General features: G+C 41.7%; 1 long non-coding RNA gene across 1 annotated transcript in view; it reads right to left on the reverse strand.

Annotated features, from left to right (window-relative positions):
- The window catches only part of LOC134296370 (uncharacterized), a 31,438-nt gene extending 21,047 nt beyond the window's left edge, over window positions 1-10,391 (reverse strand). Inside the window, exon 1 of the long non-coding RNA XR_010003104.1 lies at window positions 10,122-10,391. This is a non-coding gene — a long non-coding RNA (uncharacterized LOC134296370). The remainder of the gene's footprint in view (window positions 1-10,121) is intronic.
- Between the last annotated feature and the right edge of the window lie 14,952 nt (window positions 10,392-25,343).

Genomic DNA, 25,343 nt, shown 5'->3' on the forward strand with positions numbered 1-25,343 from the left:
ATTAAGATTAAGACCATCTCTTGGCTTTACAAGGACTTCCAATCCTATGATCACTCGACTCACCTCATTACCACCTTTGAGGACAAGCGGTTAATAGAAGAACTATGGGCTCTCAGATCCCGGCTGAACTCTTGGGGTATCACCATCAGAAGGGTAATTGCAGACCCCTCGACTCGCCCTCTTATGCCCAACCTGCCCTCACATACCCGAGCCCCGGCTAAGTCAAACAGGATGTTTAACCCTTTGTGCAGGTCCTCTTCCCATGTAAATTCGCTTTCAGTTAAATCTGCTCAACCCCTCTCCATACCCTGTCCACAAGCCCTGCTTTTTAACACCTTGTCAAGCTGCTTCGAGAGATCTCCCTCCTTTGATAGGCTCTATCTGTCCCCTTCTCTAGACACTTCACAAGATGGAGATCCTTGCAGCCCTTTGAATTCAGGGAGCTGACTAGGCCCTCTTAATAACCTTTCAGTAGAGCCAGGATCTCTGGGGGGTGGGGTCCGGGGGGGGGAGGGTTCCATCGAGGGTTCCATCGAGGTCATGTGGGGGAGGAGGGGGTGCGGCCAACAGTTTCCCAGGGAGAAGCGCAACAGGTGTCTTGCGACCCTGGAGAAGGTTAGGTGTGGTAGCCTCCATGGCAGCCCCTCCGGGTTGAAGGTACTGCTGCTTAATGCCAGATCCGTCAGTGGGAAATCTGCAATTATCCAGGACTTAATCCTGGATGAGCAGGCGGATCTGGCTTGCATCACCGAGACCTGGTTGGATGAACTGGGTGGGGTAAACCTTACCCAGCTTTGTCCTCCGGGTTTCGGGGTGCATCAGCAGGCCAGGCCTGGAGGGCGGGGAGGTGGGGTTGCGGTGGTCTTTCGGCAGTCCATCACCCTGGTCAGATGCGCCGTTCCGCAATCTGCTGGGTTTGAGTGTCTCCACTTGAAGGTGGGTACCCAGGACAGTTTGGGGATTCTGCTGGTGTACCGTCCACCCCGCGACACAGCAGTCTCCCTACCTGAGCTAGCGGAGGTGGTCTCTAGCGTGGTGTTGGGCTCCCAGCGCCTTTTGGTATTGGGTGACTTCAATATCCACGCTGAGGCCACCTTGACAGGTGCGGCTCAGGAATTCATGGCCGCCATGACGACCATGGGGCTGTCCCAAGTAATATCGGGTCCCACCCATCAAGCTGGTCATACACTCGACCTGGTCTTTGTTGTGGGCGACGGTTTGGTCAGAGTGGAAGAGCAAACTATTCTTCCATTGTCATGGTCTGACCATTATCTGATCAGTTTAAGACTCACCATGTCCTCAAACCTCCGCAGGGGTGGTGGACCCATTAAGATGGTCCGCCCCAGGAGACTTATGGATCCTGAGGGACTCCTGACGTCTCTTGGGGTTCTGTCTGCTATGGAGGCTGACGATCCTGTCGATGCCTTGGTCGCTCGTTATAATACCGAGTTGTCCAGGGCTATTGACATGATCGCTCCCGAACGTCCCCTCTCGCTGCGTGGAGTTGCCCCGGCTCCCTGGTTCACCGGGGAGCTGGCGGAGATGAAATGTGGGAGAAGGAGACTAGAGTGGCGCTGGCGGAGAACTCGTGACGTTTCTGACCGAGCACGGTCTAAAGCCGCTATTAGGGCTTATTCCGCGGCGTTGCGGGCAGCCAGGAAGGTTTTCACGACTGCCCGCATCGTGTCTGCAACAAATAGATCTTCTGAGTTGTTCCGAGTTGTTGGGGAGCTCCTCCACCCTTCTCAGGATGGAGGGGCACCTGACTCCTCGGCAACTCGGTGTAGCGAGTTCGCTCACCATTTTGCAGACAAAGTCACTCAGATTCGTTCCGACTTGGACGCCAGTCTTGATGCATTGCCAGGTGAGGTAACCGAGGCATCTGTCTGTTCGATCTTGTGGGATTCGTTTCAGTTAGTGCAACCTGATGATGTGGACAAGATTCTTGGAGCGGTGAGGGCGACTACCTGTGCCCTAGATCCCTGCCCATCTTGGCTTTTAAAACAGGCCAGTGGTGGGTTAGTTGATTGGTTTGTGGCAATAATTAATGCCTCTTTGGGGCAGGGCAAATTTCCATCTAGCCTAAAACAAGCAGTGGTAAGGCCTATTCTGAAGAAGGCCTCATTGGATCCGACCAATCCGTGTAACTACAGGCCAATCTCTAACCTACCATTCTTGGGCAAGGTCTTGGAGCGGGTGGTTGCCTCTCAGCTCCAGGGATTCTTGGAAGATACGGATTTTCTGGACCAATCGCAGTCTGGCTTCAGGCCTGGGTTCAGTACCGAGACGGCTTTGGTCGCCTTGGTGGATGACCTCTGCAGGGAGCTGGACAGGGGGAGTGTGACCCTGCTGGTTCTCTTGGACATCTCAGCGGCTTTCGATACCATCGACCATGGTATCCTTCTGGGGCGGCTCTCTGGGATGGGCCTTGGGGGTACTGCACTCCAGTGGCTCCAGTCCTTTCTGGAGGGTCGTTCCCAGTTGGTGAAGCTGGGGGACACCTGCTCGGACCCCTGGCCATTGACCTGTGGGGTCCCGCAAGGTTCTATTTTGTCCCCCATGCTTTTTAACATCTACATGAAACCGCTGGGAGAGGTCATCCGGAGTTTCGGAGTACGGTGCCATCTCTACGCGGATGACACCCAACTCTACTACTCTTTTCCACCTAAATCCAAGGAAGCCCCTCGGATTCTGGACCAGTGTCTGGCCGCTGTGTTGGCCTGGATGAGGGTGAACAAACTGAGACTTAATCCTGACAAGACAGAGGTCCTCCAGGTCAGTCGTGCGACCGATCGGGGTATTGGGTGGCAACCTGTGCTTGACGGGGTCGCACTCCCCCTGAAGGCGCAGGTCCGCAGCTTGGGGGTACTCCTGGATTCGGGGCTGACGCTTGAGGATCAGGTGTCGGCCGTGGCCGGGAGGGCCTTTGCACAACTAAAACTTGTGCGCCAGCTGCGACCATACCTCGAGAAGTCTGATCTGACCATGGTGGTCCATGCCTTAGTTACCTCTAGACTGGACTATTGCAATGCGCTCTACATGGGGCTGCCTTTGAAGACGGCCCGGAAATTACAACTAGTACAGCGATCGGCAGCCAGGCTTCTAACTGGAGCGAATTACAGGGCACGTTCAACGCCTCTGTTTAAGGAGCTCCACTGGCTGCCGTTTACTTTCCGGGCCCAATTCAAGGTGCAGGTTATCACCTACAAAGCCCTAAACGGTTTGGGAACCACCTACCTTAGAGACCGCATCTCCCCCTATGAACCCACACGTTCTCTTCGCTCGTCGGGGGAGGCCCTCCTCTCGCTCCCACCACCCTCGCAGTCGCGGTTGGTGGGGACGAGAGAGAGGGCCTTCTCCTTCGTGGCCCCCCGGCTTTGGAACTCGCTTCCTAGAGAGATCAGGCAAGCCCCCACCCTCCTCTCCTTCCGTAGGAGCTTAAAAACCTGGCTCTTTCAAAAGGCCTTTGATACTTAATCTGGTGTTGGACTGATCGATCTGCCCATTTTATAATAGCCCCATTCTTGAGGTGTTGCCAATGCTATATTGCACTTTGTCCATTTTAACTGTGAAATTACCTTCCCCATTTCGGCCCATTTCGGCACACGTTGCACGTTGCCTGGGTTCTATGAATTAGTCTCCAGTGTTAATATTGTATGTTTTATGTTGATTTTAACGATTGTTTTTACTGTAATTGATGTTTTTATTGGATAACTGTTTTATTGCTGTGTTTTGATATTTGATTGTTTTATCGGGCAAGGCCCCATGTAAGCCGCCCCGAGTCCCTTCGGGGAGATGGGGCGGGGTATAAAAATAAAGTTATTATTATATTATTATTATTATTATGCTGACATGTTTTGGGGCATTCTTGTACCCCATTTGAAGCAAAAGTGCCCAAAGCTAATCCTTGCCTTATTTTTTGTGAGAGGAGCTCCAGTGGCACAATGGGTTAAACCCTTGTGCTGGCTGGATTGCTGACCTGAAGGTTAGGTTGCTGACCTGAAGGTTACCAGTTTGAATCCACAAAATGGGGCAAGCTCCCGTGTGTCAGTTCTGATTTGCGAGGACATGAGAAAAGCCTCCCACCTATCACATCCGGGCGTCCTTTGGGTAATGTTTCTGTAGACGGCCAATTCTCTCACACCAGAAGTGACTTGCAGTATGTTCTCAAGTCACTTCTGACACGATAAAAAAAATTATTGTGAGGCCATCAAACAAATGTTCCCCTCACATGACTAAGCCAGTGGGGAAATTTAATTAACGATTTTCCTGGTAGCCATGGTCAACAATGCATTTCATGCAGGTTTGTGAATAGGCTATGACAGAAGCAATGTTCTGCTTTCTTCTCCACCCATCCAATTGTTTTCAAGCTGACTGTCAAAAAAGGGGCATTCCCTCCCCTGCAGCTTGCATGGGAATACCTGTGGTTGGCTGGTTAAAACAAGGACATGTTACTCAAGGGTTTCCTTCTTCTGCCAGTCCAAACTGAAAAAGGGGGAGGAAGCTCTCTGCCTTTTGAAGCTGTCAGAGAGAAAGTAGCTTCTTTTCCGTTGTGACCAACAAAGAAACACTGCTACTGCATCTTAACAGTCAAGTAAAAATCTTTTGCTGACTACTAAATTCTCTGGGCTTATTTGCAATGCTGCAGTATGGAACAGTGTTGTTTAAATAATAGGCTGCACACCTTTCTTTATTACAGAAATTAATAATAATAATAATAATAATAATAATAATAATAATACTTTATACCCCGCCACCATCTCCCCGTGGGAACTCGGCGCGGCTCACAACGTTACAAAAGTAACAGCGCAAATACATAAACAATACACACAGTTTAAAACACAAGAAGATGATAAAACAGAAGTTAAAACAAAGGTTTATACAACAGTAATAATATCAATAGTAATAATATCAAACAACCACCAATGCAATTCAGTCAACTTCAAAGGTGGGGGGGACTATAGCAGCAATATAAGATAAAATCATTAGATTAAAATATTCCAATGAAAGGAACCTAATAACATTCAAAATAGAATTATAATGAAGCTGGTCATCCAATGGCTGTCTCTCCAAAGGCCAGCCCAAACATCCAGGTTTTCAACTGTTTCTTAAAGGATAGTAGGGAGGGCGTCAACCTAATCTCCCTGGGGAGGGAGTTCCAGAGCCGAAATAACATTTTCTCAAAGGTGTCAGGTAATGATTTTCCTCTTCTACACTTCCTTAGGGCTTGTCTATACAGGCCCCAAACCCCATATTGGATCGGAAGTTGAACAGATAATGCCTAGGGACTTCCAATTTGTAACACAGGGTAAAGGGGGTTAACCCAGTTTTACCCCACATTATAAGAAGTTGGGGAATGCTCCAGAGTTTCAGTGAAACTTCAGATTGTACCAATCTGCTGTCCCCATGGGCCAGCACTGCCATGTGCTTTTCTCTGCACTTGGGAGCCCAGAGGAAAGGGGATGAATTGCAGCCATGTTGTCCACATTGCTGCTTACTCAATCCAACTTCCTTCTCTTTGGTCGTGTATTATTATTGTTATTATTTCATACATTTGTATCCCATCCTTCTCAACCCCTGGGGGTCGGTCTCATGGCAGCCACACATTTATGCATCTTTGCTGATGACAGCAAAGGAAACTGGGTCCCTGACCAGCAACAGATGCAGTGTGGTCTCAACAACAACAATTCTTTATTGATTAGTCACTTTTGACCATATCAAAACATGTAAAACATACAATATGAACACACGCATACATACAAGACAGATGCAAGAAATCAGGTTAGGGTGACCATCCAATAGGGCTGAACTAGTTCCCACCTGATTAGATGGTCTGGACTCTGCTGCCACTAGTGCTGCAGTGGAGAATCTGAATAGCTCCACTGAATCTGGAATCAGTGCAAATAATTTCTGCTCTGGACCAACTGCAAATTTGGGTGTATATGTAGATGAGCCCTGAGTGGAACTGCTTCTTGCCTTTACATCTTCCAATAAAGTCAAGAATATTAAATGGTGGTGACTATACACTTATAGCCATTTTTTACAAGGCTGAGTAAATGACACTTTGAAATACAACACTTTAGTTTTTTGTTGAGCTAATGAACAAAACTGCCCATCTAGCCTCTGGAACAACCCTCCAGGCCTAACTTAGTTGCAGAAACTTGGTTTAAACGTTGTTGTTATTCAAGTTATTTCTGAACAACTGTTTATTTTAATTTCTGGTTGTATGTCTATGAGTTAAATGTTTTGATACGGTCAATGGGCTAATCAATAAAACATGTTATTGACTTTAGAACAATGGTTCTCAACCTGTGGGTCCTGAGATATTTTGGTCTTCAACTCCCAGAAATCATAACAGCTGGTAAATTTGTTGGGATTTATGGGAATTGTAGACAAAAAACACCTGGGGACCCACAGGTTGAGAACCACTGCTCTGCAATGATACATTACACCTACAATCAGCACCAGAATTAAAGGTGGCCTTAAATAACTACAGACTATACAGCCTGCAAGAGTTAATCAGAGATTTAGTAATCAGTTTCAGTTATTTTCATCCTTTTTAAAAGAAAAAAAAACTGAGCTAAAATGCCTTGTTTTCAGGGGACTGGGATTACGATGGCCCTGACAGAAGCTACATGTTTTTAATACAAAGTGGCCTATTATCAATTTAAACCTAATTGAACATATCATTTAAGCAACATTTTAAAGACTGACTATTAACAATGCATGTGACTGAACTATTTGATGTTCATCAGGAAATCAGATATGGAGCCCAAATTCTGCATTTGTATTTTTCTAAGATGAATTACTCCATTAGCAACTTGATGTTGTTGTCGACCGCGTTTCTAGGGGATCGGGCCCCTTAAGGAGAGAGCCGATCCGGTCCTGAGAGAACGGACCTTGGCGGAGCCAATAGGAGAATATGAGCCGCAATACAACCTGGAGCCGAAATGAAGAAGGTCCGCCAAAGTTGAAGGAAAATCCGCCAAGGAGTCTTTATTGAGCGATTCAGCTGAAAAGGACACTAGTAGTGATCATTCAGTCTACTAGCGTACCATATAATCAAAATACAGCCATATTTATACAAAATTTCAGTCTGACAGCCCTTTGAATTTCCCGCCCCGCTCCCCCGCCCATCTGATCGCGGATAGGCTAGAGTGTTGAACGAGGCGGGCTTTCGTTTCCCGCCTTGCTCTGCTGGCCCAATAGAGAGCTGCTTTTTGTCTCTACCCGGGCCAATCAGGAAGGGGAAGGCGGGAGTTATTGGAACAATGAAGTGACAGGGCAGGAAATATCATATTAATTCCTGCTAGACTGATTTCTAAAGGGATTAATGACAGCAATCAGGGGTTCCTGTCACGTATACAGATTTTAGATATGCCTTGGGGTGTCAGGGGGGGGAAGTGGTGATGGGTGTTGATGAGCCAAAATTGACAGGCTCCACAGGGCGCCTTTCTAAGGTGTCCTGGAATTTCCTTTTGGAGGAGATATGACAATGTTTGCCTTGAGGGCGAATCACCTTTTGTTTTTGGGAAGGGGAAGCTGGGTCATAGGAGCTGGGATGGGTTCTAGGGTTCAGGTTGAGTTCAGAATATTTCCTATTTAATTTCATGACTTGACAATTATATGAAATAAAATGAAAAATAAAACAAAGTTGGAATATAAACCCTGCTGGGAAAAATACATATTTTCCGGGGATCCCAAAGAGTACAAATACATATAGGCAGACAGATAGATTTCATGGAAATAAGGGAGAATCCATAAAAGTGAGTTACATTGCATAAGGGGGAATCATGAATGATATAAACAATTGAAAGACATTTGATAAATACGAAGTTCATAACATCTGGGGAACCCAATATGGAAATTCATAAAAGTGGAGTTTTAGCAGCATGATTTTACAATTCATGAAGTTGTTATCTCTTGCCTCAGAGTGCAGGGATAATCCACAGTAAACTCCAGTAAAAAGTCTCAATCACCTTCTACCAAAAATATATGGAATATAGAACATAAAGTCTTGACTTTTGAACTATCTTTTACAAAGTCCTGGGGGGGGTGGTGGTGGTGGTCATCTCGATCACAATGTTAACGACCCAGTGGAATAACTTGAAATTTTAGATAAAATTGATATTGTGAACCAAAGATATAAATTTTCAAAACCTGGATTTTGATATCAGTCTGGATACTTAACTAGGTAAATAAATAAACCTAATGTAAGATTTCATTGCAACTTGACTTTGAAATACTGTGCATATTTTCTAAAGCAACATGCCATCTTTATGATCTATGAAATATTACGTGCCAGTTTTGAAAAATCTTCAGGTATCTTTCCAAATGGTATCAAATGCAGAAACCCAGAACAATTATTCCCTGAATAATCAGAAATTCAACATACATGAAAATAATATACTCTATCAAAACTTTAAATTATTTTATCTGTCAACTTTCTGAGGGTGAATAAAAGTTGCACACATTTTCACAGAGCAAGGTTAAAGGATGCTTCAACAGTTCACTGAAACTTTTGTAAAATACATATGTATGTAATTAATAGTTATAATTAGCCTTTGCAGATGTTTTAAGTAATACTGATAAATTCCTTCCAGTTCCAGGACTCAAACCTACACAGGCAAATTAAACTATGGTTGCTGTTATAAACAAGAAGAATAGTGAGACAAGAAGCTTTTTTGCTTGTTTGTTTGTTTCACAACCTCTGAGGATGCCTGCCATAGATGTGGGCGAAACGTCAGGAGAGAATACTTCTAGAACATGGCCATACAGCCCAAAAAACATACAACAACCCAATAAACAACAAATTTAGGTTTCTCCAACAAATTTCTTGCTATTACACAACCCTCCAATTACTGCTATAAAACACACCTACAATGAATGTACATCAAACCAAGGAGACAACAGAGTGTAACTTTGAGCCAATAAGGACAAAGTTGATTTGTGTGAAAGAAAGACCATAAAATACTGATAGCCATGAAAAGAAAGACATGCCAGATCTCTTTCCTCTGACATACTTTCTTCATCAATGAAGCAATAAAATTGACCTGTGATTCTGCCTTATCAATGCATGTCTTGATTGGGAAACATTGGAGCTGGTATGCCAGGAACCAACTCGATTTCAGGACAACACTTTCATATCATTTCTGCCTAAAACTGACTCTTCTTGTTGCAACAAGTGCCGTCTATACACAGATTCTTATAGTGCATGTTTGTAAGAGACCTTGAAGCCTTGGCAGTAGTACATCTAGGCTGATTCTCAGAAACCTTGGCAGTAGTACATCTCGGAGCTATTCTCAGAGGGACTTTTTTGAATACACAAAAATGCAAATACACATAATAATTGTACTATGGTAGTGCAATTGTACCGTTTCTGATAATAAATCAATCTGTTGTTGTTGTTTATTCATTCAGTCACTTCCAACTCTTCGTGACCCCATGGACCAGCCCACGCCAGAGCTCCCTGTCGGCCATCCCCATCCCCAGCTCCTTCAAGATCAAGCCAGTCACTTCAAGGATACCATCCATCCATCTTGCCCTTGGTCGGCCCCTCTTCATTATAAACTTATAAATCAATAAGTTCATAAATAACACAAGAGTCCAACAAAGGCAAAGCAAATAGAACTGAATCCCAATCAGAATTTGAAGTTCTATGGCATGAAGAATAGTTTACTGTTGGTGCAATAAAATAATATCATTGACAAGTTAGACTCTGGTTGATTAAAGTATGGCTTTCTAGCACTTTGGTGCAACACTCCTGGAAAACTTTTGATGAACTGTTGTGGCCAACAGCATGGACCTCAAAGAACCTTATAAAAAGCCACAAGGTTTATCAATGACTATTGTATTCTAATGTATTACTGCCAAGAAAGAAAGATCCTCTGCCATTTTGTGTGGTTTCCCCAGCACCTTGAAACAAACCATTATCTAAGCATTGCCTGAAAAGGTGGTCTTGTATAGTACTAGCCACAAAGCACAATCAGGTAGCAAAGGTACCTTTGCAGCATTCTGTTAGGTAGTATGTTTCCCATATTTTAGTTAACCAGTATGGGATCTCCAGAAAGCACAACTGCTCCCCATGGTTTCAGCTTATTAAAAGTTCACTGTACACTTACCAGATCGATATATAATCCCTAAAGGGAAACATCACTGCAGAAAAGTTATTTGCCTCTTAGCCCATCCTTCATCATGCTGAATACATTTTCCAGTGTGAAGCTCCAAAGAAAAGCCACTATTCTTCTAACCTAATGAACATTCTCCCAATATGTTTGAAGATATATGATCTAATTGGCTAGTTGTTGGGGTCTTTAAAGTCTAAATTTCAAAATGGTCTTTGTAGGTTTTTTAACAATTAAGAGTAAACAGAGAGTATATTAAACTGCAAAAAGTATTGAGTGGCCCTCACAAGTCAAGGTATAACACTTTCCATTTGATGCAATGATACATCATAATTGTGTACAGAACATCACCTACTTGGTCACAACTGAAATTAGTTAAGGCAAAATAATGATAATGTCAGGTGATGTTGATGTTCATTTTACACTTTAAAAACTGCAAATTAACTTCCTTGCTTTCTTTTGCATCTGTATCCCTTCTCTGCCCACAAGGGTTCTCAAGGCAATGAGCAAATAGAAAGATGTAAACATTTTAAAAACACATTAAAATGCTCTTTAAAAACTCCTAAAAGCCAGCCAAACCGCTTGGAGAATCCAGCTTTCACAGAGTTAAATTACAGTTTTGAATGTGCAGCAATAATCTGCTCTTTTTGAAAAGAATAAATTACAAAAGACTAGTTCTTTAAAGAAAGAATCAGGAATTAGCAAGTGATAAAACACTTTAGCAAGACTTCCAAGGTCTTTATACTATAGCAAGGGGGGGGGGGGAGCAATAGTCAAGGGCAGAAAAACAGCAACCCAAGAACACTACAAATCCAGCCATAGCCATCATTATTGTCTCCAGGTAAACACATACTTAAGAAATAAATGAAACATTCTATATTGTTTTTCATTCTTCAGCTCTGTGCTCTCTTAGTTCAGCTAAATAATACTTGTAGGAAAGTGTGTGGGAAGATAGTTAATTATTTCCTTTGTTTTCAAAGAAATCAGACTTAGTTACCAGTTGGTACCAAAATATAATGTTGTAATGAGTACTGAAATTACAAGAAGTTCTCAATTTTTAACATCTCAAAAGAAACTATAACCACCCTGATGGCCCTCAGAATCTCTAAACCAGTAAAAACATTTCAGTGATTATCTGACTTGAACATACCTTACAGACTGTGCCCAAGAGAGGTTCTGTAGGCTTGTTCTTAAATTGAATTTGTATGTAAGTTGGAACAGGTACATTTTAAAAGTATATACATACATATATATATACATACACACACACACAGTGTTCCCTCACTTATTGCGGGGGTTACGTTCCAGGACCACTAATGAAAAGTGAAAATCCAAGTAGGGTTGCTATAGGGATGTTGTATGTATTTCGGGCTGTGTGGCCATGTTCCAGAAGAAAGCCCGAAAGACATACAACATCTCTGTGATCCCGGCCATGAAAGCCTTCGACAACACAGGGTTGCTATATTTGTGTTGTTTACAAGTCCCCTCCTTGCGCTCCCTCCGCTGCCGCTGCCTTGTGAGGCAAAAACAAAGCTGCTTCAGCCTCCTTTTCTCTCCCTTCGGCTTCTCCTTAGGAAGGAAGTAGAAAGAGGGATTTATAATATTATTTTATGATTTATACTATTATTTTAGTGTTTATTAAAAAAACGCAAAACAGCGAGTCGATAAAAAGTGAACCGCGAAGTAGTGAGGGAACACTGTATATATAATGCTTTTGATAGCATAGAGAAAGGCTTTGCTGTCAGATGATTTCACCTCATTTTCTGTCACTGCGATAATTGGAGTCTGAAAAATTTTGAATTATTATAGAAATAAGGATTATTGAGAAAGCTCCAATTGAGACACTTTTTCTCCACGATCACTCTTTCAGAAGTGAATCTCCTTTCCTAGGGGTATTTTTCTCTCACTTCCTGCTATCAACCTCATTCTTAAATATGAGTCATCTGTTAGTCAGATGTTTGTACCGCAGAGACTGACTGTACTCCAAAATCTTAAATTGTCCACATGGTTGTCTAAAATAAGATAGTGGCACCTTTGCTTTCTGATATTTCAGTATACACAAAAGTTGGTTCATGCATAAAATTATTAGAACAATTATGTATTTAATATTTTTACAACTTCTCATACAGTATTCTATATCCTCCAAAAATCTTCTTGGGAAAGTTGACAGCCACTCCAGAACATTGGGAAATGTGGTGCTATGGGTAGGAAAGGTAAAGGTAAAGATTTCCCCTGATGTTAAGTCTAGTCGTGTCTGACTCTGGGGGTTGGTGCTCATCTCCATTTCTAAGCCGAAGAGCCAGGGTTGTCCGTAGACGCCTCCAAGGTTATGTGGCCAGCATGACTGCATGACCAGGTTGGGAAAGGACGGGAAAATCTAACAAAATTACCTTCATTCAGTGGGCACCTTCTACATCGAACTCAAACCAGGCATGATCCCAATGGCAGAAAACAAACCTCGGAACTCAACTCCTTATGTAAGATTTTTTTAAAGCCTGATTTCACCACTACTTATTTATCTTTAGCATTTTTATACCATCCTATGACATGTTCTCTGGCAAGATTACAAAAGGATGAGACAAGACCCATCTGTGAATGGCTGGTTATTTACTGAAAAATTATTCAAAAGAAGACTATCAAGGCTAAGTTTTCATTGACTGTTTAATATCATGTGACATACCACTGCTTCTACTGTTGCCAGACATAGTTGAGAAAGAATTGGAAGAGGACTTGTTAGCAAATACAGTATATGTTCTCCAGTAAATCCCTAGAAGCCTACACATGGACCACAAAGAAGAGAGCTGACATCAGATTCTTAATTATACTGTTCCCACACCAGTGCTATTAGATTTACACTCCTAGTTCAGTATAGAAACATAAAATACCCAAATACCAGCTTTGTTACTTACTTCTCTGTCTATCTCAGAAGAAATTTAGGTTATATTAATTAAACTGATTGGGACAGTTCACAATATTTGGAGGGCCACATACTTCCCAGGATGTGTGGCATGGCAATAAGAGATAAAGTCAACAATAAAGAACTGTGTTAAAAAATTGGGATACATGACATACCGTGTTTCCCCGAAAATAAGACAGTGTCTTATATTAATTTTTGCTCCCAAAGATGCGCTAAGTCTTATTTTCAGGGGATGTCTTATTTGAACAAAAAAAATGAACATTATATACTGTACAGTAGTTGTCATCACAAACCAGCATAACCAGACAAACTGTGAATCCTATCAAGAATTTCTTGTTATTACCATTATTTCCATGTACAACACTCTATGGTATGTACATTTACCAATCCCATGTGCTGTGGTGTTCTGTTTGGCAGGCATGCTTCCAAACAAAAACTTACTTTCAGGGGAGGTCTTATATTTAGCAATTCAGCAAAACTTCTACTAGGTCTTATTTTCTGGGGATGTCTTATTTTCGGGGAAACAGGGTAGTAAATGAAATCTATGAGGCAAAAAGAAGATGGGCAGGCCATATAGCATGAACAAAAGACAACCGATGGACATATTGACTAAAGAACTGGATACCAAGAGACCACAAGCACCCCTTGGGGAGACCTCGTATTCAATGGGACAAACCAATGGAAGAAATGTTCAGGAAGAAATGGAAAAGAAAAGCATAGAATCGTATATTTTGGCAAATATTAGATTTGCATAAAGCCCAAAGGAGTGGATTGATGACAAATCAGATAGGATATGATACTTCCCACACACTGTATTTGGGTCCTTCACAAGACATGCACCTAAAAAGCTATACTTTTTCATTTTATGCCTCATCTAAGTTCCAAAGACACTTACAAATTCTCTTTTGAAAACAACCACTTTGATCTTTGATAGTTAAGTTCATTTTACAGCAATCAGCAAAGGAGTAAAAAAAAAGGCATCATAAAACCATTTGGATTAAAGACACACTGTGCTTTGAAGTCTACATACAGGAAAAAATAAACATGTTTTTAAATCATATTAGGATGACTCCGACTAGAAAAGTAATAACTTTTTTTTGCACTTAAGATGAAATGTTATGCCAAAATGTACTCCATATGTGAAATGGATCTATTGATTAATTTGTCACTGCATTCTCAGCTGTTGCATTTGGCTGTGACTCTAAACCATTATTTAGCATTTAAAGGAAATACGCTGTTCCTCTTCCATTGCATCCTAAAAAGATTGGAAACTTCTATTCCATATTAAATAACTATAGGATTTTTAAAACTATAATCCATGAAAATTATAATCCATGAAAACTGTGGGTTTAAAATGGCTACTTTCCCCTAGCTACAATCAAGATTATTTGCAATTTGCCAAGATATGGATGATGCATGTTGTAGTCATTAAAGAACAGAAATGAAAATATTTTAACTCCTCTTCATAAATTTACCAAAGAGAAGAAAATTGTGTTTTCAAAGTACCAAACTGTAGCTCAGCACTATGTCCAAATGACACTAGTGAACTAATGTGAAAATGATAGTCACTGTGTTACAGACATTTTCTATGAAAACTATGCTAGTGCAGTGGTGAAATACATGCTTTGCAGTAAAATGTTCAGGTTCAACCCTTGATATCTTCAAGTAAGGCTGTATTCAGAATACTCAGTCCAATCACTGATTCACCTAACTGTTTAGACTTGCATTTAAGGACCTGGCTTTATGGCATGTTTATAAAGCCATTGTCCTGCCAACCCTGCTCTACACCTGCGAAACGTGGACGGTCTACAGACATCACATCCAACTCCTGGAGCGTTTCCATCAGTGTTGCCTCAGAAAAATTCTGCAAATCTCTTGGGAAGACAGGCAGACAAATGTCAGCGTGCTTGAGGAAGCAAAGACCACCAGCATTGAAGCGATGCTCCTACACCATCAACTCTGCTGGACTGGCCACGTTGTCCGAATGCCCGATCACCATCTCCCAAAGCAGCTACTCTACTCCGAACTCAAGAACAGGAAACGTAATGTTGGTGGACAGGAAAAGAGATTTAAAGATGGGCTTAAAGCCAACCTTAAAAACTGTGGCATAGACACTGAGAACTGGGAAGCCCTGGCCCTTAAGCAGTGCTGCGGAGTTCAAAGAGGCACGAATGGAGGGCTTAAGGGAGAAACGTGCCAAGAGGAAGACCCTTCAAGCCAACCCTGACCGAGACCGCCTTCCACCTGGAAACCGATGTCCTCACTGCGGGAGGACATGCAAATCAAGAATAGATCTCTTCAGCCATCTAAGAACCCACCCCAAGACACCAAAGATGGAAGACAATCCTCCTCAAACTACGAGAGATCGCCTAAGTAAGTAAGTTAAGGACCTCATCACATTGGGCTTTGGTTCCATCCTAGGACACTACCAGGATGGAGTGCATCACATGATGCAGGGCTACTTCCGGTGGGGCTTTGTCTTGGCTCCTGGAAGCATCCTAAGATAGAACCCTGAGAATACAGGAGGCTTCCCATGTTCTTATTTATTAGGAGGAGGCAAGCATGGGGGGAAGCTGGGAGGCAATGTCCTTCCCGTATGATGGAAAAAGTGGCCATGCTGGTGGAGCGGGACGCAGGGTGATGGATTCCCTTATTGCCTACCAGATTTGCTACACTGCCCGGCGAATCCCCCTGCTGTCACCCACTTTTGGATTTCAATTTAATGAGATCCTAAGTCTTGATTAAATCCTGTCTGAAAATTATCGCTGTATTTCTCTGATTCTAAGACACCATATATATCACCTTCAATTTTATATATGAAAAAGTGTGCCTTAGAATCAAAGAAATGCAGTATTTGGAATCATTACTGTTCATGGCACTTTACAAATGAAATACAAAATAGCTGTTTGCCTTCCAGCTTACCATCTAATTAAGACATGACATAAAAAGAAATGGGGGTGGCAGTAGGCTAGGTCCAGCAGACACTGACTCTGGTTTTCTTCCTCCAAGGTCAGAACAGTGGCAATTGGGATGGGGAAAGGGCCTTTTGTCTACTTCTGGGCCTAAGCATGATGGAGGCATGACTGCCTCTTCTTTCTTCCCTTCAAAAACACAACATTGGCAGTTAGGATAGGTCTGCTTCTGGGTCTAGACATGATGGAGGTTTTCCTGCTTCTTCTTCTCTCCTTCCAAGGCCAGGACAATAGCAGTTGGGCTAGAGCAGTGGTTCTCAAGCTGTGGGTCTCCAGGTGTTTTGGCCTACAACTCCCAGAAATCCCAGTCAGTTGACCAGTTGTTAGGATTGCTGGGAGTTGAAGGCCAAAACAGCGGGGGACCCCAGGTTGAGAACCACTGGCTAGCGGTAGGATTTTTTTGGTATTAAGTGTGATGGAGCTGAGCTTTCCTCTGGGATGCTCTGACATTTTGAACCTCACTCCTCTCATACTTCATTTTCACTAAGCTGGCATTGTTGGAAAATGCCAACAATATATATATTTATTAGGCTTGATCGATCCACGAAAAATTTGATTCTAAACTCGTTTCAAAACTAGAGGGGGGCAGCTTTTCGTTTCTGATGGTATTTCCGAATTTGGCCCCCAAAAAAATTCGAAATTAACGAAAATTCGTTATTTTCAAAATTAATTCGTTAATGGCGGACGCGCATGCGCAATTCCCAAAAACAGCACAGAGGGAGAGGACTTTACAGGACTCTCCCACCCTCATTTTTTGAGTGATCTTCTTCCAACTTGGTACAGTGGTAGAACACATTTAACACTGATAGCTCACCAAAATTTGGAACGTTTCCCTTATCCTCTGATTTTTGGCGAATTTTCATAGCTTTTATAATAAACCATTTTTTAATAATTGCAGAAATCTGTTCCTGGTTTGAAAGTCTTATTTCCTGTGAAATTGGGTTGTCTTTACTGTGAAAGTCATTGTTCTACTTCAGAAACTTTGTTTTTGTGGCTGAAACTTTGTTAAATTGGTGTGTGTGTGATTAATACTGTATATATATATAGTCCCTGCATAATGTGTGTGTGTGTGTGTGTGTGTGTGTGTGTATAGGTAAAGGTAAAGGTATCCCTTGACGTTAAGTTCAGTCATGTCTGACTCTGGGGGTTGGTGCTCATCTCCATTTCTAAGCCCAAGAGCCAGTGTTGTCCATAGACACCTCCAAGGTCATGTGGCCGGCATGACTACATGGAGTGCCATTACCTTCCCGCCAGAGCGGTACCTATTGATCTACTCACATTGGCATGTTTTCAAGCTGCTAGGTTGACAGAAGCTGGAGCTAACAGCGGGCACTCACTCTGCTCCCGGGATTTGAACCTGGGACGTTTCGGTCTGCAAGTTCAGCAGCTCAGTGCTTTAACACACTTCGCCATCGGGGCTCATGTATATATAATTATGTATATTATACATACACACAATGTGGAGAATATGTGGAAAGGTAGATAGATAAGTTGGGAGCCACAGCGAAGGCACCTTCCTGGGAGCAAGGTCTAATAATAATAATAATAATAATAATAATAATAATAATAATAATAATAATAATAATAATAATAAAAATCCCTTACAATATCCAAGATGGCTCACTGCTACAGAATCTTGGGAGGTTTAGTTTGATATGGTACCATTATTGGCAGAGAAAGCTAAGCTGTAGGAGTTGAAATCCAATCATTTATCCTCCCTATAGAATCAATTTTATATGCATTTTTAGCTACAGAAAAGCTAAAATCAGGACAGTAAAAGAACAACACCCAGAAAATGGGAATTCCAGACAGGAAACAATCAGGGCCAGCTAATACCTCCCAACAAAGGATTCCCCCAGGTAGGAAGCAGCCAGGCTTTGAAGCTGCAAGGCTATTCAATGCTAATCAAGGTGACCAATTGCAACATTCACACTTGCCTCCCACAGACAAGAGTTCTTTCTCCCACCCTGGACCTTCCACAGATATATAAACCCCACTTGCCTAGCTTCGCACAGACGTCAAAACCTCTGAGTATCAGGCCTGAGCTGAGGCGAGGCCATTTCCCCCCTCCGTCTTCCTCCTCCTCCTCGGCCTCCTTCCCCCTCGCCCCCTCCCATTGGCTGAGCCCGTGACGCCCCTTTTGCTGAGGGGCAAAAGGAAAGGGCCTGAATGGTGGGAGTTTGGGTGATTTGCAAAAGCTTTTTTTTCTAACGAAAAAAACGACGACATAACGAAAAACGGCCTCTCGCGATTCGAAACCGCGATATCCAGACGTGTGGACAACCAATGCCGTATATTGCTTCAAAACAAACGAAAATAACGAATTAATAACGGTTAACGGGGAAAACGAATTATTTGAGCAAGCCTAATATTTATATATAGTACTCTGCTGTGGACCTGACTTAAGTTAGGTTTTGTTTTCGGAATCACTGCTCAGAGAGATGAAAGCAAACAGAATAGATCTAGTGAACAAATACATTTATTGCCTCAAGTTTGCTGGCGACAAGAGCTTTGACATTGATAAATTATAAAAAATGATTATGTTTATGACGGCTTTTGAAATGATGAGAATGATTCTAATATTGGGTGACATGCAACAATCCTATTGAACTATCTTTATTGAGGCAGAAAAAGGGGGTATATTTGGGGGTGTCATTTATCTGCAGAAACAACTTCAATTTACACTCCAGTCTAAAAATTATGTGGTCTGTGCCAATTTGACTTAAAATATAAACATTTAATGGATTTTATTTCCAAATATTCAATTAATTTCAATATTAAACAAATCATAATTTTCTATTGTATAAAGCAAAAGAGAAGATTATAACGATAAATGTTGGCATGTTGAATTACCAATAAATTGATTAGAAGCAGAGTGTCAATTCAAATATTCTATTCTTGTAGCAGACATAGGGAACAGATATGTATGAGTTCTCTGCACAGTTCTAAAGCTTGTGCTGTTGTATATTTATTATACTTTGGATGCATCTACATTGGCAAAAAGACTTGTTGTTGAGTACACTATTCAGGATCAGTTCTCCCACTGTGGTCACCCTTACCTTTGTCATCCTTCTGCTCACCAAATTCCATGTGTGCCTTTGTTAACATCAGCAGTGGTGTGCCCAGGGACAGCCAATAGCTATTTGGAGCTCTGCAGCAGTTGCTATGACAGAGGCAAGATGACAAAATAAGTACCATGCTCTGTCACCATGGTGCAGAGCCTGGGGAAAGTGGGATGGTCGTGTGAAACAAATCAGAACCAGCACAACTATTCACATTACCCTGAAGTGCAGAAGCTTCATAGCATTTCCCAGCTTTTCCTAATGTGTGGCCTTGCCCCTGCGTGGGAGTGAGAAGGCCCTGTGCATCATGTGAATGCCACAGAGTCAATTCTTGTATGCCCCAGTGTTAAAAGTTTTTATATAGATATGCCATTTGGATGACATTTGTGATGGTTTTCTTGCAATGTTCTAAAAATGGTTGCTGCTCTGAAATAATTATACTGTAAAGCAGGGGTCCCCAAACTATGGCCCGTGGGCCACATGCGGCCCCTCGAAGGCATTTATCTGGCCCCCACCCTCCTCCAAGGAAGGTTCATGCCACTGCTGCCTTTCCTGCCTTCTCCCTCCCTGCATAAGCCTTGGAGCCTTTCCTTCTTTCTCCCTCTTGCTGCACAAGCCTTGGAGCTTTGGCTTCAGAGTCTTTCCCTCCCTCTGCTGCACTAGCCTTTGAGCTCCCTCTCACTGCCTTGGAGCCTTGCCTTTCCTGCCTTTCCTTCCTCTGCTGAACGCCTTGAGCCTTTCCCTGCCTCCTCCCTCGCCCGGTGTGTGCCTTGCAAAGCTTTGTTTTGTGTTTATAAAGGTATTTTAGTTATTATTTAATTATTAAGGGGGTGTTTTGCTTGTGCTATTGCTGCACAAAGGCAGAAGCTGGTTGGACTACATTGCCCAAGGGGTCTCTTCCAACCCTCTTCATTGTTTTTATTTGCATTATTATTATTATTATTATTATTATTATTATTATTATTATTATTATTATTATTATTAACATTGAGGCTCTGTGGCCATCTGTCAGGGGAGCTTTGCTTGTGCTTTTGGTGCACAAAGTCAGAAGGGGGTTGGACTAAATTGCCCAAGGGATCTCTTCCAACCCTCTTCATTATTTGTATGTGTATTATTATTATTATTATTATTATTATTATTATTATTATTAAGGCTGGGTGACCATCTGTCAGGAGTGCTTTGCTTGTGCTTTTGGTGGACAAAGGCAGGAGGGGGCTGGACTAAATGGCCCAAGGCCAAGGGGTCTCTTCCAACCTTCTTTATTATTATTGATGACGACGACGACGATGATGATTAATATTATTAACATTGAGGCTGTATTTGTTCCTGTTTGGTTTTCTTTTTTTTACTTCAAAATAAGATATGTGCAGTGTGCATAGGAATTTGTTCACAGTTTTTTTAAAAAAACAAAACAAAATTATAGACTGGCCCCCCAATGGTATGAGGGACTATGAACTGGCCCCCTGTTTAAAAAGTTTGGGGACCCCTGCTGCAAAGTGTATAAAATAATTATTATATCTATCATACCTTTGGAATTCTTATGTGACTGAAACCAGATCATTCCAACCTACTAACACTGTGCTTTGTGATGGATTGTGCTTCAGAGTTATGACTGTTATCAGGTTGCAGATTCAGTCTCCAACATCTCCATCCGAAGAATCCTAGCCAGTAGCAGGGCTAGGAAGACTTCTTTTCTGATAACTTAAAAAGGTGCTGACAGGGTAGATGTCAAATGAATCCGTGAACAGTCTAACTCAGTATATGACAGCTTCATATGTACTCTCTTGCTTTGCAATTATTTAAATGCTTCAAAATGACTTCTGTGCATACTTGTTCAAGGTATACACTTTCTTCACCTGTCACCCAGAAGGAGCTCTGTAGTGTTTACTTTTAGTTGTGCTGAATATAGAATTTTTGACCTATGTTTAATGATGAAAAACATATCTCCCTAGCAATCCATGATTATTTATACACAGGGCTGGTCTGAAGCAATTAGAACTGGCACAGATGAATATTCTCCAACTTCTACTAATGTGGAGTAAAATTGAGTTAGACAATTTTAGCCTGCATTAGGGGCCAGAAGTTCATGGGTGTTTGTTTGGGTGTCATCTGACCCAATTCAGATATGTGGCCAATACAGACATGGTCACTGTCTTAAATCTAATCCCATTTAGATTAGACACAGTGAATCAAATGGTATTTTATTTTATTTATATCATAGATTCATAGAACCATCCAGCCCAACCCCCTACACTTTATATAAATAGCCTAAAGGTGATTTCATGCAATATATTTACTATTTTAACAATTACAGAAAGTTTGTGTACACTGGATCATCAAAAAGTAAAGGCACTATAGCATGTGGATAATTTTAGACATTGGAGTATTTCAGATTTTGGAATTCGGGATAAGCGATGCTCAGCTTGTACACAGTAAAAAAAAAATCTGCTTATACAAAAATGTCATCTGTCAGGGAAGTGAGACCTGGCAGAGGGCTAACCTAATTTTCCATAGGAGTGAATTCCAGAGGGTAGAAGCAGCCACTGAGAAGACTTTCTTCTGTGTCCTCACCTAGCAAGCCTGTAATGGTGGTTGACAGGAAAAAAAATCTCATGTAGATCTCAAGCCTCAGAAAGGTTTCATATAAAAAAAGACAGTCTTAAATGTTTAATGGATGAGTAGTTCTTATATCATTTAGCAACTGATTCAGTGGGTCTTCTCCCATTGGGATGAGTATCAACAATTAGGACAATAATTTACTAATCCTTTCTACTGCTGATCAGTGTATAAATACCTACAAAAGGGCCTAACATATAAACAACTGATTTGTACATATACTTAAAATATCCTTAAATAATCAAAACTGCACATAATCCAAATGTCCTGGAGTCTAATGCATATATAAATGATGATTGGGTTTCTATTTTTGGAGAGAGCTTCATTTCCCATAATATTTTTAGAAAACTATTACCTATTCATACACTATCATGTCTGAATTTTTTTTTCTAGCAATGCATCCTGAATGTTCACTTCATGTCACAATAATTTAGCACATTTTAATGGCTTCATTGAAGATGAACAGAATAGAGTTAGGATTCGACCACAGAACTATATTTATTTATTCAGTCTTAAATACAGACTAAAACTTCTTACTGCTGAAGACAAAAGTTATTTTAAAAGGATCGTTAAGGACATAGAATAGACATCTGAAATTTGTGGCTTTGGAGGTAGGGCTATATATAAAATGAAATGTACATATCAAGAAGGAACACCTTTTGTTATTAAAGGAATAACCAGTGACAGGGGATCATGAGGTATGATGATAAAGACAGTTTTCTGTTGATATGAGCCAACCCTTGCCATGAAATCTTCTATAAAATAAATACCGCTTACACCAAGTCAGAGTGTAAGACAATTACCTTCAAAGGGTCCTGGCTCAGGAGGGAAATCAGGCAGAGAAACTCAGTCTTGTGAGAGATGCAAAAAACAAAGTTTATTTTCACCACAGCTGTGAAAAGGCAAACAGCCGTACATACCCCAGAGGGTTGTATCATGAAAATGGCCGTCGCAACATGTGCATAGCAAACAAAGGATTTTATATCTAGGCTTATCTAGAATTGACCAATGGCTGAGGATCTTCCTCACCTTCCACACCTACCTAGCATAAGTGATACCAATGACCTAACTTGTTTACTCTGAGCTTTCTTCTCTCTCTGGAACTTCCTGAAGGAAGGCACCAGCTCACAGGAAGGGAGGGGCATAGGCAGAGGTAAAACTACATAGGCAATAGTTTACTACTTTCTGGCTTATGGTCCCTTCAAGAGCATTGTTTCTCTCTGACCAGCAACAGCTCTCAAGCAAAACAGCTTCTGTTACACAGTGAATAAACTAGGAACATCAGGCAGTGGATCTAGGACATCCTATGGGTTCCCAGGTGTTTTGGCCTACAACTCCCAGAAATCCCAGCCAGTTTACTAGTTGTTAAAATTTCTGGGAGCTAAAGGCCAAAAGCATCTTGGTACCCATAGGTTGAGAACCACTGTGTATATGTTTATTTATTTTGTACCATTTAGTATTGTTCTTGTAGTTTATTTTACAAGTAGACATGGACTTCCAGAAAACACAGTGAAAATATGGGGGAGTTCCAATCATCTGCCAATTCTACCTTATGTGCCAACAAAGAATATTTTTTCAAAGTTGAAGGGCCTGCTTTTGCCACTTGAAATAAAGACCAGAATTGCCTGAAATACCTTTACTGATATAAACTAGCAGAAAAGCAGGGTATAAATGCAAATAATAAATATATTGTGAATGTACAGTCCTATCTTCCAAAATGAAAGATGGCATTCGTTATTCTAAATTTCAAGGACAACATTGATTCATAGAGTGAAGATGTTGCATAAAAGATACTCTAGTTAGGAATCTGAAAATTAAATCACTGCTTTTCAGTCAAGCTCAGAGATACGTTGGTAACCAATGTACAACACCATATTATTTCAACTCATTTTAGACCAGTGGTTCTCAATCTGTGTGTCCCCAGATGTTTTGGCCTTCAGCTCCCAGAAATCCTAACAGGTGGTAAACTGGCTGAGATTTCTGGGAGTTGTAGGCCAAAGCATATGGGGACCCACAGGTTGATAACCACTGTTCTAGAATGAGCTTTGTGAACTATTTTAAACAAATTTCTAAATGCAAAGTATCACAGTAATCTAACCTGGAACTGCTTATGTGAATAGCAGGCAATCACTTCTATTGGAGTCATTTTCAGTGACAATAAAAACAATATTTTGAAATTTCAACTCTAGCTTGTATTTTTAGCACTGGAAATTATTCCAGCATAAATACCAAGTGAATTAGACAGGGCTTTGCTTGTCTGCCATATTGACTACTGCTTTGTGCTGTCACCAGTTTCATTCCAGAGTAATTAACCTCATCAATACTGGGAACAACTTTTGTGGCTTCAAAATAAATAAGTTTTTCTATCTTTGTTTTCATTGATCAATAATTTTATTATATCCTTATGACAATGTTACTATCATGTTGTGAGAAAAGGTTAAATCATTAGCCTCCATGCCTGAGCAAAGTGAAACAATCATAGCTCTTGGGATGCTGAGAAATGGAGACTTTGGGGAAAGAATATAAAATAGAGGATTTGACTACTCAGCTGTCAGATAGGAGCATAGAAACAGCATGAAAAGAACAGGTAGGAACAGATAAAGTATTGAGAGGGATGTGAGGGTGATCTGGCTGCGACATCTGTCACCCCATTGATCGCCAGGGTTGATTCGGCTGATCTGGCTGGCTAGACGAGTGTCCCCTTCCTCCCTCACCGCTCCACGTGTGTCCCTCCCGAAGCTGCGCGCTCGGTGGAAGAGGACGACGTCCCAGGTATAGAAGGAGTGTACCAAGGTCTCCAGTCTTCGGTCCCGGGTATACGATAGCTGCGCTCCCCTGCTAGAACCTCCAAACAAGCTCAAGGTCCATTTGTAGGAGAGTAAGAAGTAGAGACTGTTGGAAATAAGGTAAGTATGTTGTGGAAGATTTGGGATAAAGTTATTACCTTGTTTCTCAATGAATTGTTTCTCTGAAATGTATATGGAACAAGGCACGTCTTAGATGTTTTGTGTGTGTGTGTGTGTGTGTGTGTGTGTGTGTCAGGAGCTCCCAATGGCATAGTGGGTTAAAGCCTTGTGACTTGAACATTGGGTTGCTGACCTGAAGGCTGCCAGGTTTGAATCCAACCCGGGGAGAGCGTGGATGAGCTCCCTCTATCAGCTCCAGCTCCATGCGGGGACATGAGAGAAGCCTCCTACAAGGATGGTAAAAACATCAAAGACATCTGGGCATCTTCTGGGCAATATCATTGCAGACAGCCAATTCTCTCACACCAGAAGCTACTTGCAGTCCTATATGTTGAACCTTCCTATTTATCAAAAAACCTTTTTACTGTTTTGTTATTCTTCACCACTGTCTGGAAGGGTTTTTATTTCAGTAGTTAAGGGAGGATGCCATTGCATAATTACCAATTTCAACCCAATATCAATCAGATCTAAGTGTTGAGAGTTTAAGTGACCAATGGGCCTCAGTTATTAACCCCAAGGAGATTACAAGGGCAAGATGAGTGACAGCAACCCCAGGGGCTTATGTTCAAATGAGCGGTCTAGAGTGGGATCCACCACACTGCTATTTTCAATTATTTTGTTTGGACCACACTACTATTTCAAGATCAAGGTCCTTTTCAGCATGCAGTACACAAAAACTCTCACTC

Source organism: Anolis carolinensis, chromosome 1 (genome assembly GCF_035594765.1).
Source record: "Anolis carolinensis isolate JA03-04 chromosome 1, rAnoCar3.1.pri, whole genome shotgun sequence".
Classification (NCBI taxonomy): Eukaryota; Metazoa; Chordata; class Lepidosauria; order Squamata; family Dactyloidae; genus Anolis; species Anolis carolinensis.